The following is a 12,651-nucleotide window of genomic DNA, read 5'->3' on the forward strand; positions in this document are numbered from 1 at the left end:
CTTAGGCTCTGAGTTGTCAGCATAAAGCCTGTGGCGGGGCTTGAACCCACGAACTGTGAGATCATGACCTGAGCAGAAGTCAGACGCTTAACCCAGGCGCCCTTGACCTTCCTGTTTTCTAAGCGAGGACGGTCAGGAGTCTGTCCCTTTACACAAGTTGCTCTCTGTCCCTGGAGTAGCTTCCATCTCCTCTCTGACCCTTCTTCCCACCCACCTGTTAGGGGCCACCTCCCCTGTGAAGCCTGTGACTGGTACTGAACTCCCCCCCCCCCCCCCCCACTGTCCTCTCCGTGCACAGGGGCAGCTCCTTCCTTCTGGTGGTCTGGTGTTCTCACAGCCCTCCCCCATGGCACTCCCTGCACCTTGACTATTTTGCCCCAGGACACCGTGATGAACGGGAGAGCGGGGATTTCACGTCATGAACTTTCATTTTTCTTTGTGTCGGCCTTGCAGTGCTTACCGTACTCATATGGCACATGTCCCATGAGTGGATGAATTGGTAAAGTGCTCTGTGGAACATCTCTGACTTGGTAATTCTCAATCTGTTAACCAATGGCCTACGGGTGTGCTTGTGTCTATGGAGCGAAATACCTAACAGCACCGAGTTGCTGTGTGCAAATACGTGCTTTAAGGGACAGATGGGCGCCCGGGTGGCTCAGTCAGTTAAGCTCACGACTCTTGGTTGGCTCAGGTCATGATCTCACCCTTTGGGGGATAGATCCCCATGTCGGGCTCTGCGTTGACAGTGTGGAGCCTATCTGGGATTCTCTCTCTCTCTGTCTGTCTCTCTCTCTCTGCCTCTCCCCCCACTCACATGCACTCTCGCTCACTTTCTCTCTCTTTATTTTTACATAAACGTGGAAAAATTAAACAAAAAAATAAAGAAGACCACCAAAGACTTCCAGGTGGAAATGTAGCCCAAATGAATTGGAGCACTCTTGGAAATCAAAAGGGGATCATGCCCCTTACTCTTCCACATTCCTCATCGTTCCCTACATTTACCGAACACTCAATGTGTCCAGACTGTATGCTAGGGAATCTTACCTAAATCATCACCAACTCCCTTTGAGTCGGTCTTGTTATGCTCATTTTACAGATGAGAAAACTGAGGCACAGCAATGAAGTAATTTACCCTAGGACTCCTAGCTCGTGACAGAGGCAAGTGTTAGAGTCTGAGCTGTCTGACTCCAGAGCCCCACTCTCAACCCCTGAAGAATCACGGAAGCTTTGTCCCGGGTGTACGTGGTGCTCACTGAGCATCTATGACACACTAGTTCCTGGTGGTTCAAATACATAGATGGAAGAGACCGGGTCACTGCCCTTGAAGTTCCCTAAGGAGGGGTGCAGTAGGAGCGCAGGCAAGCACACGCATTGTTGTCATAAGAGATGAAATGAAAGTGTCTTAAAGAAACACATGCGACGAGGAAGGAACATGCAGCATCTGGGAGATGAATCAAGAGAGGCTTCTTGTAGGAGGTGGCTTGGGAGGTGAGTCTGGAAGGATGGGGGTGGGGGAGATATATATCAACAGATCCAGACAGTGGCTGTGGCAGAGAGAACCAGCAGGCCCAGATGGGAACCGAGGGACGGGAGGCTGGGAGGTGAGGTGGGGCCAGCCCACGGAGGCCCCCGCCAGCTGCGGTGAGGGTGCCTCCAATCTGGTAAGCAGAGCCGGGGGCTATCTTAAACAAGCAGGTCCAGATGGAGGAAGCTCGGCCTGGTGGGTCTGCAGCTCCAACCACGAGTTCAATGTCTCTGTTAAACGAGTTCCAAACGTGTCCCTTCTTTCCGAAGCTTCTGCCTCCACTGTGGGTGTGTAACAGTTCCCTACTCAGGCTCCCACATCCCCGGCCCACCTCCATTCCCTTCTGATTTTGATTGGAGAGATTCTGGGGAACTTTATTACCCTTCACATATTTGAAGGCGGTCAGTTGCTCGCTTCTCAGTCCTGCCTGCCGGAGCCTCTCTGTTCCCGCTCTGCACTCGTCCGCTCAGCAACCTTTACCTGCACCTCTGCTTCCCCGCCGCCCCCGCCCCCATGGACCTTCACGTCTTCAATATCACACAAATGGTCCTTTTGGCCTCTCCCAGCCCACGTAAACGTTATTGAAATCCCGCTGTCTATAAAGCGAGTAGAAACTCACTCATGAGAATCTACTTAATGGCTTGGAAATGAAACACTCACTGCCCAAGGGTTCAACCCACACGGCTTGTGGACGGGACTTGAGGTTGCCATTTCTGGGACAGGTTGTCTTCCAGGTCTGCCTGAACGTGACCAGTTATGTTGGCCGTCCAGCGAGGAGACCTGGTGCCTTCTCTCCTTCCCCGTGCTGCTAGCTGGGGCGCTTCCAAACCTCCCGCCAGAGCTCTGGTCACACCTCAGGAATTCGGTGCACCCACTTCTCCTCTTGGTCCCGTGGCTTCTGTTTGCTCATGCCTTCTCGTCCCTGTGGCTTACGGAGAGTGTATGGCATTCCAACACAGTCTTTGAGGGGGTGTCTGACTTATTCATCTTCGGAACCACTCCGCCTGGTGCCCCGCACACAGGAGTTACGCACGAAGTGTTTATTGACTTGCTTCTTCCCAGTTCACTGGGCTTCATGGATTTGAAATCTGTTTCCCAGCACTCCCCGGGTGGCTGCACCCACGAGAACAGTCCCAGGCATCCTGGCGCCCCTCACCTGGCTTCGTGGGTCTTGTTCCCTGACCCTTGTGATCATGTGTTTAGCTCCATTCTGAACCTCCTTCTCCTTATCATGTCCCCCTAAAGCTATCAAGCCTACGACTCGACTCTCATAACGGAGACATGGCTTTTAAATTACTTTCTAAACTCCAAAGTACTATGCAACTGCAGAGGATACAATATAATGGTGAGTTTTCGATGAAGGACCACAGTAGTTAAGAGGAGTGGTGGGAAGAAGGGATAGAGAACGACTCTAAACTATACGGACATGGCAAATGGCAGGGAGCTGAGTATAGCAATCTTAGGAGAATAATCCTTTTTTTTTTTTTTTTTTGCTTAAGAAATATTGATGAGATATATCTTGTGTATTTTTGGTTGGAAAACAAAATGGGTTTCTTTCCGTGGTATGTTTATGATTTCATTCCAGCTACATCCAAAAACTATTTGACCCACATATAAGAAATCACCAACCAGGAAAAGGGGGACAAAATGTATCTATTGGTCCCAGCTTTAAAACTGTGCAATTTGTAAGGTGAAGGGGTTGGAACAGATAATCTGTAAAGTCTCTCCTGACACTGGTAGTCTACGGTTTATTGAAAAAAAAACAAACCCTTCTCTTTGATTTCTTGCAGCACTGAGTTCCCTTCCCATGTGTGTTTTCTTGCTACACATCTTGTTATTTGCCATTCTTTGTTTAAGTATGGTTGTCTCCAGGGGCACCTGGGTGGCTCAATCAGTTAAGCGTCTGACTTCAGCTCAGGTCATTATCTCACAGTTCATGGGTTGGAGCCCCATGTCGGGCTCTGTGCCGACAGCTCAGAGCCCGGAGCCTGCTTCGGATTCTGTGTCCCCCTCTCTCTCTGCTCCCATCCTTGCTCACACTCTGTCTCTCTCTCTCAAAAATAAACATTAAAAGAAAAATTAAAAAAAATTTTTTTTAAAGTATGGTTTTTCCCACTGGACCAGGAGCCCTCCCAGGTCAGGACTGTGTTTTGTTCCCCTTTGTGCCATCCTAACACAGTGCCTGGCACGTAACAGATGCTCAACGAATATTGCCAAATGATGAGGTTGGAGATGCTGAAGACAGATCAAGAGGTTGGGCTCGTGAATGAAACCGAACATTCCTGTACATGGAAAGGACTGTTACTGGGAGAAAAAGATTTCAAACAAGCTGTCTGAAAACGTTGTTCAGGGTCCGTTCTCATGTCATGGGAGGTTGGTGAATAAGGTAAGGCTGAAAGGATAGCGTATCTCCACTGTACACGATATTTTCAGTTTACACAATTTTTTGACTTCTTTTAGATTTAGCTAGTGTCTGCCTGACACATTTTAATGTCATAAGAAGCTGCACAGGCTGATGGAGAAAATCCTGCCATGTACCCCTGACCACTTGTTCAGGGGCACCTGGGGTGCTGTGGTTGGTGGTTCATCTTTCCATCCGAACTAAGGTGATGTCAAGAAATCATTTATTTTACTTTATTTTATTTTATTTTATTTTATTTTATTTTATTTTAGAGAGAGAGAGAGAAAGAGAACGAGTACATGAGAGTGGGAAAGGGGCAGAGGTAGAAGAAGGGAGAGAATCTTAAGCAGGCTCCATACTCAGCATGGAGCCTGATGCAGGGCTCCATCTCACAAACCATTAGATCACGACCTGAGCCGAAGTCAAGAGTTGGATGCTTAAGCCACTGAGCCACGGGGGCACCCTAAGACATCAGTTCTTAAATGAAAATGCACTCATTCAACCAGATATTTGCCTTTGAAGAGTAAACATCCTGATGTTTGGCAACATATAAATACCAAGGGCCCTAGCATGGGGTCCATTCACTTGAAGGGGTCCAAGAACATCCTGAAAGTAGATACAAAAATATTGAGACCCTGCCAAGACTGCTGAGCTAGGGGGCTGACTGAATGATCTCTTCTGCATCAGAATGACTACTGTGGCCTTAGTTTGGTCACTGCTTTTTTTTTTTTTTTTTTTTTTTTGGGCAGCTTACATAACTGTTGGATTTACTTCCCTTTGTGAAAAGTTAATTTCTTCAATAGGATCATTCAAGTGGGGAATGTTGTTGGAGGACGCTACCCTTTTGGTAACAGCCGGCATGACATCTCATGCATCAGAGTCCCTGGGTCTCGTCTCCTTCAGGCCTGGAGAGGATCCTAGACAGGTAGGTTCCAAGGTCTCTTGGCCACTGGAGGCCTCCTAGCCAAGGAGGTTCCATTCCTGAACAGATTCAGTGGGCAGAACGTACTCTGTATACCCAAGTCAAGAGCCTGGAAAACGGTTGGACAAGGGCTGTGCCTTGCTTGGCTGAGCAGATAGAATGAGAAGAAAAAATAAAGAGGAGGACTGAATTAATTCCAAAAGTAAAATTCAGAGGTAGAGAAATAGAAAGGGGAAATGTTTTACTGGCCTAGAACTGAGGAAACGTGGAATTGTGTATAGGGACTTATGTAAATCAGTTCAATCCTCTAGTTCTATAAATAGGGAGGGTGAGGATTCTGAGAGGGGCCGGGACCCCCAAGATCACCCAGCTAGTTAGAGACATATCTGGAATTGGAAGCCGGGTCTCCTGACTCTAGTACTGGTAACGGGACACCATGAAGTAAGCCAAAACTTGTTTCACTAAGATCCTCTACGTTTATTTAATAGAGCCGGAGAGAGAAGAAACAATAATTTAATCACTCGTGATTCACCAATTCTCTTGGCCCTGATTTCCTTCTCTTTCTTTCTCATAAGAGTGTTGATTAAGGTTCAGCTGTCCTCCCAAGCTCTCCCTGTGGCTTTGAGTCTTGCAAGAAACTCTAATCTCCTGCTTTGTCTCTTGGGAGGAACCTGTAAAAACACCCACCCGAGGGCTCACCAGGGCAGCCCCTCACGGAATGAGGTCTTATCCAAATCTCTTGTTTCTTTTCCAGTCTTTAAACATAGGACAATTCAGACCTTTCTCAGGTGGCATGTGCCTCCTTGTGTGACTGGGTGGCAGATAATATTATTGAAGTCTTAATTCCCCTCCCTCTTCCACCCCCAGCAGACACACACATCCGGGATTTCCCCGTGCCCAGAAGCTCTTCCTCTCCAATCCAAACAGATGGGACATAATCCCGTCACTCCGCTGTTTCCAGGCTGGGTATGGCAGCCAGCTGAAAGCAGAGAGCCAAGATATCAACTCCTGCGGATCACCAGGGACCGGGGATAAAGCTGGAAGCGTAACCAGGGTCAGCTTATGAAGGTTTTAAGTACTAAATAAAAGACTCTCCCCCCGCTGATTCTACAGGCTGTGGGATGGCCAGAGGAAGTCTTTAAAGGGGAAACACCAAACTTAGATTTAGTGTTTAGAAAAGACTGGCTGAACTGTGCAGGAGGAACATAGTAACGCTGAGTTCAGCAGCAGGGAGACCAACACCCAAGGGACAGTGCTGATGGCTTGACCTTGGCGGTTCCAATAAGGATAAAAAGGAGATGGGTGCAATGGGACAAGAAAGAAAGGGAGGTTTGGTAGGATCTGGCTGTGGTGATCGAAGAGTGGAGGGAGCCATGGAGCTGGGGGAGGAAGTGAAGGAGGGGAGGTTGAGGAAAATGACATATGGGGCCTGGGAGCTACAACATGTCTAGGGGAGGATGGGGGGGCAGAGAGGAGCGACAGAGGTGGGGCAGTGGGGGAGAGGGAATGACTGTTCAGCTTTCGGTGTGTTGAGTTAAAGAGCACGTAGAAATGTCGGTGGGCATGCCCTATAGGGAGTTGAGACACAGGTCTGGAACCAGGAAGAAACCACAGCTGAGCCTGTGGACTCCCAAGCCACATGGGGACAGAGCCACAGGCATGAGGCTCAGATTAGTTTATACCTAAACAGAGTCCAACCCCCTAAGCACAGTGTCTTCATCCTATACACTCACTGTGCTAATCCTTCTAAAGCACAACTCAGACCTGATTACCCCACTGATGTGCACAGCCTTCAGTGCTTTTTTTTTTTGAGAGAGAGAGAGAGCATGAGTGGGAGAGGGGCAGGGAGAGAGGGAGACAGAAGATCCGAAGCAGGCTCTGAGCCGTCAGTGCGGAGCCCCATGTGGGGCTCGAACTCACGAACCGTGAGATTGCTACCTGAGCAGAAGTCTGACGCTTGATCAACCGAGCCACCCAGACGCCTACGTCAGTGGCATTTTAAGTGCAAAATGAAAGATTTCTTCCAAGGTCTTTCATGACCTGGCCTCACCCTGCTGTTGTAGAATTATTTCCTCTACGTGCTAACGCCCTTAGACTCCTTAGAAATTAAACTGTCTTTCCTTGAGTGTGTTTTATTTCTCATGCTTATTCTCTTCTGTCTGCTTGGACTGCTTCTTCTGTCCCTTCGTGTTGGAATCTTATTTGTCCGTTCTTCAAAGTATCAAATGAAGTATTTCCTGGTCACCCCCATAAGTGGCATTTTGGATCCTTATACCTCTCAGTTTGAATTGTGATCATACCTTTGTTCTATGACACCCCTCCGCCCACCGCCACCACATACCTTGTGACCCTCCCCAGCCCCCAAAGCTTCCCTACTGTGTGCTTCAAGGAAGGGACACACATGCAGAATGCGGGGAACAAACAGGTCAGCTCTTGGCTTTTGAGTTTCAAAAAGGGAGAATGCAGAGCTACAAGAACCTGGACCCTTGAGTCTGCACTTTGTATGATAGGTAGCAGATTTGGAAGACAGGATGAACCAGCAGGCTCCCTTACCCTCGGATTAGACAAAGATTCTCCAGACTGTGGGGAGAAGGGAGCAGGAAGGAACTTGATGAGGGAGAGAGGTTTATGGGGTTCTGCATGAAAGCCAGGTCTGGAGGGACCACTCGGAAAGGGGAGGACTCATTCAGGGGTCATGGGGGCTCTGCTCTGGGGGGGGTGGGCAATGGCTGGCACTGGTGGCCGGAACAGTGCCGCGGATCACCCAGTCTCCGTCCCAGCAGGTCTCCATCCCACTATCATATGTGTTGAGGAACCACATCAGATGCCTTCCTCTTGGACACCCACCATGGACTCTCCATCACGAACCACTCCTGTTAGTGCCCAGAGACTTTGTATGGCCTGTCTGGCTTGTCCAAGGCGACTACCTTTCCATCAGCTTGGGCCCCTTTTAAGCCCCATGAGAAAGAGCGGGACCCCAGACATCCAGAGGACTGCTGGTGGCGTGAACTTTCCCCCTCCACCGTGTCTGTTACGTCTGTTGACATTATATGGCAACAGCTCAGAATTTCCCTCTCGCGGAAATTGCAGTCCTGTTACATACTTCTCTGTCGGCATCACGCGATACTTTTTCCTGTATTGTAGATATTTGCTGCCGCTGGACATCTTCCGTTTGCCTCTGGAGATGCACTCTCTACCCTTCTCCGCTCTGCTTTCCTCCACAGAGGCTGGTCGGTGTGAGCTTCCTGTTGGGTTTGGCTGACGGGGAGCCCCAGCATGAGGCTGGAGAGAGTGGGGAGGGAGGTCAGGGCACGTATGTTCTCCAGAGAGCCCTTCTCTCTGAGTTCCTGTAATCACTCCCTCTTCCTGTTCCTTCCCAAGGGAGGCAGGGACAGTCTCTCGGTTACCAGCCCTCTCAGGATACCCCACTTAGCTCTTATTTCCCTGTACCCTGCTTATGTCTTTGTAACTAGTGCCTTTGTTAAGCCTCTGCTGGAACCCTGCTGCAGACTGTATTTTCCAGAGGTGGTTAAAACGATATCTCCCATCCCATATGCTCTTCTTAACAATGTGACTTTGAGGGGCGCCTGGGTGGCTCAGTCGGTTGAGCGTCCGACTTCGGCTCAGGTCAGGACCTTGCCGTCTGTGGGTTCGAGCCCTGGGTCGGGCTCTGTGCTGACAGCTCGGAGTCTGGAGCCTGCTTCGGATTCTGTGTCTCCCTCTCTCTCTCCCCCTCCCCCGACACACTCTGTCTCTCTCTCTCCTTCAAAAATAAACATTAAAAACAAAAACAAAAACAGTGTGACTTTGACAGTTCTCCCTCAAGAGGAAGCGACACTGTGACTTCTGAATTAGTCCTAAAAGATGATACAGCTTCTGCTTGATCCTCTTGGGACACTCGCCTTTGGAACCCTGGACTGTCGTGAAAATTGTCCCCGCCAGGCTGTGAGGAAGCCCAAGTTGCAGAAAGACAACAGGGGGATGCCCTGAGAGAGATATTCCTGGCCAGTCTCTGCTGCTTCTGCTACCCCTGTCTGACTGCGGGAGAGACTGGATTGGAACCAGAATTGTCCAGCTGGGCCCCTCCTGATTCCTAGCTCACAGATACTCTGAAAGATACTGAAATAGCAGCAGTAGATAAGCAGGACAGACCCTGACTGATAGGTTTCTCCCCTGTGAGCCATGAGTTTCCTCTGGCAGCACACCTTATTACATTTCCTGGAGCAGCCATCACACGGCAGTTCATTCATGACTATGAATATTCGTGAATGGGTCCAAGGGATGTGGCTGATTGGAGTTTGGGTCCTCAAGGAAGACTTGAGTGCTCGGCTCACTTGATATAGGAAAATGGAGAACGTTGCAATTTTTTTTTTTTAATGTTTATCTTTGAGAGAGAGAGAGAGACAGAGACAGAGCACGAGTTGGGGAGGGGCAGAGAGAAAGGCAGACACAGAATTCGAAGCAGGCCCCAGGCTCCGAGCTGTCAGCAGAGATCTGATTCGGGGCTCGAACTTATGAACCGTGAGATCACGACCTGAGCCGAAGCCGGATGCTTCACCAACTGAGCCCCGAGGCACCTCGAGCTTTGCATTGTTGACCACCTGAGGCAGATGTGTGGATTCTATTTCTCCTATTTGCAATCCTGGAACCCCAGTGACCGAAAGCAGATGTCCCTCGGATTCAAGATACTCTTTGAAAACAGAATCTGCATGAAGAAGTAGAACACCAATTGTGCCAAAATGAGATTGCGGACTTTCCCCAAGGCTTATCTAAAGCCCTCACTAAATGCAGCTTCCCTGTTTTCTCCCATTTGTGTGTGTGGATTTTGTCAGTTCAAGGCCAGAATGAGAACTGTCCTAAATGGGGAAAGGGAGTTAGAAGTGGGGAAAGAGGCCACCGCTTGGATAACATTCCTGAGATGATGGGTTTGAAAAGTGGGTGTGCCAGAAATTTCCTGGAAAGTTTATTTTTGCTGAGTTTGAAGCCTGACTTCAGACCATTAGAGCTCTTGGATAATGCCAGTTTGTTGAAACATGGGGAGGGCCAGCTGTCCCTAGAAAGGAGGTTCTGTCTTGCCAGCTCAGAGTTTTGTGGTCTGGCTCGCCTATGTGCTTAAACACTTAACTTTTAAAGCAAATTGTAAGGAAAGGTCAGAGAGGCTCTGTGTCGTGCCGATGCAGGGCCGATGGGAGTTCCTGTCGACCAGTGCCTCTCCCAGGCGAGCTTGTGAAAGATGCAGGTTCTGACCTGGGCCGTCCGGAGGAGGGCCGAGATTCTAGAGTTGCTCACCGGCTCCCAGGTGTGGCCCATGTGGGTCCACAGACCACACTTTGAGGAGCAGCCTTCTGGAGGCTCCCCAGTCTGACCCACCCACCTCCATCGAGCCGTCCTCCTGTTGGGTTTGAAAGGTTTTTCCATGTCAAGAATCTTCTGGCAAAATGAAAATGCCCTCGGGTTGGGGTGGGGTGGTGAAAGGGTCTCCACCTGAATTGGTCACCAAATTTGTCATTACTATTTAAAATAAACGTTCATGGGGCGCCCGGGTGGCTCAGTTGGTTGAGCCTTCGACTTCGGCTCGGGTCATGATCTCACGGTCCATGGGTTCGAGCCCCGCGTCGGGCTCTGTGCTGACAGCTCGGAGCCTGCTTCTGCTTCTGTGTCTCCCTCTCTCTCTGACGCTCCCCCATGCATGCTCTGTCTCTCTCTGTCTCAAAAATAAATAAACATTAAAAAAATTTTTAAAAAATAAAATAAACGTTCATTATAATAACGATTAAGCTGACTGAAAGGGACCCTTTGCTGGGCTCCACACTAAGGGCGGTCCTGTTGTTCTGACTCGTTTAATCCTTATAATCACCAGGTGAGCTGGGACCTCTGGTGCCCTTGTCACACACGAGAAGGGGGAGGCACAGAAAAGTTAAGTTACTTGCCCAAGGAGCAGCGCTGAGACTGGCTGTCACATCACAGCCCCTGGTCCCGTGGAGGAGGACACAGGAGGCCCCATATGTAGCAGGACGTCCTGGTCAGGTCCAGGAGGAGGCAGGGTTAGAATGGAGGTGTCCTCCTAGCCAAACCTCTTAGAAATTTCCAGGGACAATGTGGCTGCGGGTCTAAGCTACCACTTTATACCTAGAGTGGTGTTGTTTGGTCCACATTAAACCATCCATCCCGTCTTTACTCGGCACTTACAGACCCTGCACTAGGCTCTGGGGTCACACGGCTCCAAGCCCTGTGCCTGCCTTCAAGGCGTTCAGAGTTTCCTGGGGGAGGCCGGACTGCGTCAGTGCCTGGATGCCAGAAACAAAACAGGCAACCACAGGCCGCTAATCTCATTTCCATTTTCCTGGCTTGGGAACAGACCCTTTCCAATGCTGCAGTTACGAAGTGCCTGCCCCCAGGTACTTAACTCTCTCAAGGATTTCACTGGTGCCTTGGTAGCATCTCAGTTGATATCCCTCGCGTGCCTCTGCCTCTCTGCCTTTGCTTACGCTGCGTCTGCCTTCTAAAACGCCTCTCTCCCTTCCCCTCCTGTCTATCTAAATCCTACCTATGGTACAGGCGCTAACTCCATGACAGCGGTGTAGATGTCCCTGCAACACACACCACGTGGGCCTCCATTCATCTAGGGTGACTCGTTTGCCCGGGACCGAAGAGTTTCCTGGCATATTGAACTTCTACTGCTGCGTAAGGAATTATCGCCACGTAGAACGACACCCATATCAGCCTACGGTTCTGTAGGTGGAAGTCCAGGCATGACTGGGTAACTCAGAGGCTCAACGGCTGAAAATCGAGTGTCTGCCAGGCCGAGTCCTCATCTGGAGGTTCTGGATAAAAATCCATTTCCAAGCTCACTCAAGTTGTTGGCAGATTTCAGTTTCCTCCAGTGTAGGGCTGGGGTCACCATTCTTTCGCGGCCGTCAGCCGGAGGCCACTCAGCTCCTAGGGGCAGCCACCCATATTCCGTGTCACGTGACCCCCCATCTCCAAAGCCTTATTTAATCCCCTGTACTTCCAATCTCTCTGACTTCCGTCTTTGACCTCCAAACCCAGATTTAAAGGGCTCCTCTGATAAGGTCAGGCCCACCCAGCTCATGTCTGTATCTTAAAGTCAGCTTATTTGCACCTGGAAAATCCCTTCACAGCAACACCTACATTTAATGTTTGATTGAATAAGTGGGTGAAGTTGTGTGTACAGCAGGGGCCAGGAATTTGGGGAGTCATCCTAGAATTCTGCTTAGCACATCTGAGATGAAGGCTCTTGGTGCTAAAACTAGGACAGTCCCAGGCAACCTAGGACTGTTGGTTACCCTGTTAGCGTGACTGGTTATTAGCAGAATTGGCTATTCATTTCTCTTCTTGACTTCTGACCCCAGCCCACGGGTCTGCACTTAACAGGGTTCTTTTTTCTTTTTTTTAATGTTTATTTATTTATTTTTATTAAAAAAAATTTTTTTTAACGTTTATTTATTTTTGAGACAGAGAGAGACAGAGCATGAACGGAGGAGGGTCAGAGAGAGAGGGACACACAGAATCCGAAACAGGCTCCAGGCTCTGAGCAGTCAGCACAGAGCCCGACGCAGGGCTCGCACTCACATGCTGCGAGATTGTGACCTGAGCCGAAGTCGGACGCTTAACCGACTGAGCCACCCAGGTGCCCCAATGTTTATTTATTTTTGAGCGAGAAGGAGAGAAAGAGAGAGACAGAGACAGAGAGGACGAGCGGGGAAAGGGCAGAGAGAAGGGGAGACACAGAATCTGAAGCAGGCTCCAGGCTCCGAGATGTTAGCACACAGCCTGATGCGG

The sequence above is a fragment of the Herpailurus yagouaroundi genome, unplaced genomic scaffold (genome assembly GCF_014898765.1).
Source record: "Herpailurus yagouaroundi ecotype Mexico unplaced genomic scaffold, PumYag 162, whole genome shotgun sequence".
NCBI lineage: Eukaryota > Metazoa > Chordata > Mammalia > Carnivora > Felidae > Herpailurus > Herpailurus yagouaroundi.